Genomic DNA, 6,000 nt, shown 5'->3' with positions numbered 1-6,000 from the left:
ACAGTCACAGTCACAGTCACAGTCCCTCTCCCTCACACAGTCACAGTCACAGTCCCTCTCCCTCACACAGTGACAGTCACAGTCACAGTCCCTCTCCCTCACACAGTGACAGTCACAGTCACAGTCACAGTCCCTCTCCCTCACACAGTCACAGTCACAGTCACAGTCCCTCTCCCTCACACAGTCACAGTCCCTCTCCCTCACACAGTCACAGTCCCTCTCGCTCACACAGTCCCTCACAGTTACAGTCACAGTCCCTCTCCCTCACACAGTCCCTCACAGTCACAGTCACAGTCCCTCTCCCTCATACAGTCACAGTCCCTCTCCCTCACACAGTCCCTCACAGTCACAGTCCCTCTCCCTCACACAGTCCCTCACAGTCACAGTCACAGTCCTTCTCCCTCACACAGTCCCTCACAGTCACAGTGCCTCTCCCTCACACAGTCCCTCACAGTCAGAGTCACAGTCCCACTCCCTCATACAGTCCCTCACAGTCACAGTCCCTCTCCCTCACACAGTCCCTCACAGTCACAGTCCCTCTCCCTCACACAGTCCCTCACAGTCACAGTCACAGTCCCTCTCCCTCACACAGTCCCTCACAGTCACAGTCACAGTCCCTCTCCCTCACACAGACACAGTCACAGTCCCTCTCCCTCACACAGTCCCTCACAGTCACAGTCCCTCTCCCTCACACAGTCACAGTCACAGACCCTCTCCCTCACACAGACACAGTCACAGTCCCTCTCCCTCACACAGTCACAGTCCCTCTCGCTCACACAGTCACAGTCACAGTCCCTCTCCCTCACACAGTCACAGTCCCTCTCCCTCACACAGTCACAGTCCCTCTCCCTCACACAGTCACAGTCACAGTCCCTCTCCCTCACACAGTCCCTCACAGTCACAGTCCCTCTCCCTCACACAGTCACAGTCCCTCTCCCTCACACAGTCACAGTCCCTCTCCCTCACACAGTCAAAGTCCCTCTCCCTCACACAGTCACAGTCACAGTCCCTCTCCCTCACACAGTCACAGTCCCTCTCCCTCACACAGTCACAGTCCCTCTCCCTCACACAGTCAAAGTCCCTCTCCCTCACAGTCACAGTCACAGTCCCTCTCCCTCACACAGTCACAGTCACAGTCCCTCTCCCTCACACAGTCCCTCACAGTCACAGTCACAGTCACAGTCACAGTCCCTCTCCCTCATACAGTCCCTCATAGTCACAGTCACAGTCCCTCTCCCTCACACAGTCCCTCACAGTCACAGTCCCTCTCCCTCACACAGTCCCTCACAGTCACAGTCACAGTCCCTCTCCCTCACACAGTCACTCACAGTCACAGTCACAGACCCTCTCCCTCACACAGACACAGTCACAGTCCCTCTCCCTCACACAGACACAGTCACAGTCCCTCTCCCTCACACAGTCACAGTCACAGTCCCTCTCCCTCACACAGTCCCTCACAGTCACAGTCCCTCTCCCTCACACAGTCACAGTCACAGACCCTCTCCCTCACACAGACACAGTCACAGTCCCTCTCCCTCACACAGTCACAGTCCCTCTCCCTCACACAGTCACAGTCACAGTCCCTCTCCCTCACAAAGTCACAGAAACAGTCACAGTCACAGTCCCTCTCCCTCACACAGTCAAAGTCACAGTCCCTCTCCCTCACACAGTCACAGTCCCTCTCACTCACACATTTACAGTAACAGTCACAGTCCCTCTCCCTCACACAGTCACAGTCACAGTCACAGTCCCTCTCCCTCACAGAGTCACAGTCACAGTCCCTCTCCCTCACACAGTCACAGTCACAGTCCCTCTCCCTCACACAGACACAGTCCCTCTCCCTCACACAGACACAGTCCCTCTCCCTCACACAGTCACAGTCACAGTCCCTCTCACTCACACATTTACAGTAACAGTCACAGTCCCTCTCCCTCACACAGTCACAGTCACAGTCCCTCTCCCTCACACAGTCACAGTCACAGTCACAGTCCCTCTCCCTCACACAGTCACAGTCACAGTCCCTCTCCCTCACACAGTCACAGTCACAGTCCCTCTCCCTCACACAGTCACAGTCACAGTCCCTCTCCCTCACACAGTCACAGTCCCTCTCCCTCACACAGACACAGTCCCTCTCGCTCACACAGTCACAGTCAAAGTCCCTCTCGCTCACACAGTCACAGTCACAGTCCCTCTCCCTCACACAGTCACAGTCACAGTCACAGTCCCTCTCCCTCACACAGTCACAGTCTGGGACGTAATTTTGGGGGGGGGGGGGGGGGGACGGGTGGGACATGTCCCCCCCACTTTTTCAAAAGGCAGTTTTGGTCCCCTGCTCTTTTTTCCGTCCAAAAACAATGTTACACTCCATTAAATGGATTTGGTTGAGCACTAGGACCGAAACGGAAACCGGTTTCCTATTAGACCCGCCCAAAAGCTAATCTATTGGCTCTGCTGATACTTGCTAACTTATTATTGGCTGTTGCTGCTGTCACTCAAGTTGTAAACAGTCAGAACGTGCTCACGTTGTTTTGCTAGTTTGGAGCCGCTAGGGAACACCGGTACTGAGTCACATCGTCAACTAGACGCTGTGTAATATCAGAGCTCAGCTCAGCTTCCATTACATAACATTTGAATAAGTGTTCATTTGTGAGTCTTTGGTAGTTAGGCACAGCCAGGAGGCAGCATGTCAAGAAAACGAAAAGTGGATATAAGAGACTTCTTTCAAAGTCAAAACGTAAGTTGGAACATGTGACAGACCTGCATTAAGCTCAGACTCACCTCCTCCTTCACACACATACTCAAAACTAACTTTTACAAACTCATCTCCTCCACATAACTGACTCCTCAGACACAATTTGTTCGTATTATTATAATTATTTTTTCATTATTATTACTATTATCATCATAATTATTATTAACTAGTAGTAGTAGAAGTGTAACTTCAAAACTTTTATCATTTAACTTTATTGTAAACTTATCTATTGCAATGTATATTTTCACATTAAAAAGCTCTGAAAAATGAACAGTATCATCATTGTCAACAGATTTTTTTAAGCTTAATGTCAAAGATGTACACTTTTCATTAGATTTATCTTATTTTTTCCATTTATTTTTTGTGTGTTGAAATGCAACAACTGTTTAAACACTTTTAAGGGAAAAAACATATTTAATATGTTTTTATACACTCAAATGTTAGGGTGATGATCATGTGTAAAAAATTAGTTCAGCATGTCCTCTAACACAGCAAATGAACAAACGGCCAGATCTCAGGAGGGACCGTTTATGTGTAAATAATTTTTATACTTTTGACTAGGCCTGGGAAAGTAACACATTTTGCTGGACGATATTTTGTCCAACAAATTGTTGATGATAAATGATATTGTCAACATTATCTAGACCAAAATAACCACTAATATAATGTTAATATATCATAATAATGCAAGTACACCCTTTAAAATGCAACAAATAAACCTTCATTTAACATTGAAATGTCCAGAACCAGAACTTCTAAATGAATAAAAATAACAAACAAAAATTGAATAAAAAAGGAATCTCACTCCCTGTTAGAAAATGTTGCACCAAAAACAATAAAAAAGACCCAAAACAATAAATACAATGGCCTATCCATTGTCAACAGCCAAAACTGCACTTCAATAATGATAATAAATAAAAATAATAATAGAGTTGTACATTTTTTAACTTTGATATGTATGTATATATATATATATATATATATATATATATATATATATATATATATATATATATATATAGAGGATGGAAAAATTATTGAGATGGGCAAGTGACGTGTCAAGGGGTCTTTACATAACACCCCCCACCCCAAATCCGCACAAGCCTGCTGTGTCCCCCCCACTTCTGAAATCAAAATTTCGTCCCTGGTCACAGTCACAGTCTCTCTCCCTCACACAGTCACAGTCCCTCTCCCTCACACAGTCAAAGTCCCTCTCCCTCACACAGTCACAGTCACAGTCCCTCTCCCTCACACAGTCACAGTCACAGTCCCTCTCCCTCACATAGTCACAGTCACAGTCCCTCTCCCTCACACAGTCACAGTCCCTCTCCCTCACACAGTCACAGTCACAGTCCCTCTCCCTCACACAGTCACAGTCCCTCTCCCTCACACAGTCACAGTCCCTCTCCCTCACACAGACACAGTCCCTCTCCCTCACACAGTCACAGTCCCTCTCCCTCACACAGTCACAGTCCCTCTCCCTCACACAGACACAGTCCCTCTCCCTCACACAGTCACAGTCCCTCTCCCTCACACAGTCACAGTCACAGTCCCTCTCCCTCACACAGTCACAGACACAGTCCCTCTCACTCACACACTTACAGTAACAGTCACAGTCCCTCTCCCTCACACAGTCACAGTCACAGTCCCTCTCCCTCACACAGTCACAGTCCCTCTCCCTCACACAGACACAGTCCCTCTCGCTCACACAGTCACAGTCACAGTCACAGTCCCTCTCCCTCACAGAGTCACAGTCACAGTCCCTCTCCCTCACACAGTCACAGTCACAGTCCCTCTCCCTCACACAGTCACAGTCCCTCTCCCTCACACAGACACAGTCACAGTCCCTCTTATTCAAATGTTATGTAATGGAAGCTGAGCTGAGCTCTGATATTACACAGCGTCTAGTTGACGATGTGACTCAGTACCGGTGTTCCCTAGCGGCTCCAAACTAGCAAAACAACGTGAGCACGTTCTGACTGTTTACAACTTGAGTGACAGCAGCAACAGCCAATAATACGTTAGCAAGTATCAGCAGAGCCAATAGATTAGCTTTTGGGCGGGTCTAATAGGAAACCGGTTTCCGTTTCGGTCCTAGTGCTCAACCAAATCCATTTAATGGAGCGTAACATTGTTTTTGGACGGAAAAAAGAGCAGGGGACCAAAACTGCCTTTTGAAAAAGTGGGGGGGACATGTCCCACCCGTCCCCCCCCCAAAATTACGTCCCAGACTGTGACTGTGTGAGGGAGAGGGACTGTGACTGTGACTGTGACTGTGTGAGGGAGAGGGACTGTGACTGTGACTGTGTGAGCGAGAGGGACTGTGTCTGTGTGAGGGAGAGGGACTGTGACTGTGACTCTTACTGTGTGAGGGAGAGGGACTGTGACTGTGTGAGGGAGAGGGACTGTGACTGTGTGAGGGAGAGGGACTGTGACTGTGTGAGGGAGAGGGACTGTGACTGAGTGAGGGAGAGGGATTGTGACTGTGTGAGGGAGAGGGACTGTGACTGTGTGAGGGAGAGGGACTGTGAATTTGACTGTGTGAGGGAGAGGGACTGTGACTGTGATTGTGACTGTGACTGTGTGAGGGAGCGGGACTGTGACTGTGTGAGGGAGAGAGACTGTGACTGTGTGAGGGAGAGGGACTGTGACTGTGTGAGGGAAAGGGACTGTGATTGTGTGAGGGAGAGAGACAGTGACTGTGTGAGGGAGAGGGACTGTGACTGTGATTGTGACTGTGACTGTGTGAGGGAGAGGGACTGTGACTGTGTGAGGGAGAGGGACTGTGACTGTGACTGTGTGAGGGAGAGGGACTGTGACTGTGACTGTGTGAGGGAGAGGGACTGTGACTGTGACTGTGACTGTGTGAGGGAGAGGGACTGTGACTGTGTGAGGGCGAGGGACTGTGACTGTGTGAGGGAGAGGGACTGTGACTGTGACTGTGACTGTGTGAGGGAGAGGGACTGTGACTGTGTGAGGGAGAGGGACTGTGACTGTGTGAGGGAGAGGGACTGTGACTGTGTGAGTGAGAGGGACTTTGACTGTGACTGTATGAGGGAGAGGGACTGTGACTGACTGTGTGAGGGAGAGAGACTGTGACTGTGACTGTGACTGTGTGAGGGAGAGGGACTGTCACTGTGACTGTGACTGTAACTGTGTGAGGGAGAGGGACTGTGACTGTGACTCTTACTGTGTGAGGGAGAGGGACTGTGACTGTGTGAGGGAGAGGGACTGTGACTGTGACTGTG

Source organism: Nothobranchius furzeri, chromosome 9 (assembly GCF_043380555.1).
Source record: "Nothobranchius furzeri strain GRZ-AD chromosome 9, NfurGRZ-RIMD1, whole genome shotgun sequence".
Classification (NCBI taxonomy): domain Eukaryota; kingdom Metazoa; phylum Chordata; class Actinopteri; order Cyprinodontiformes; family Nothobranchiidae; genus Nothobranchius; species Nothobranchius furzeri.
Note: the sequence above shows the minus strand (reverse complement) of the source record.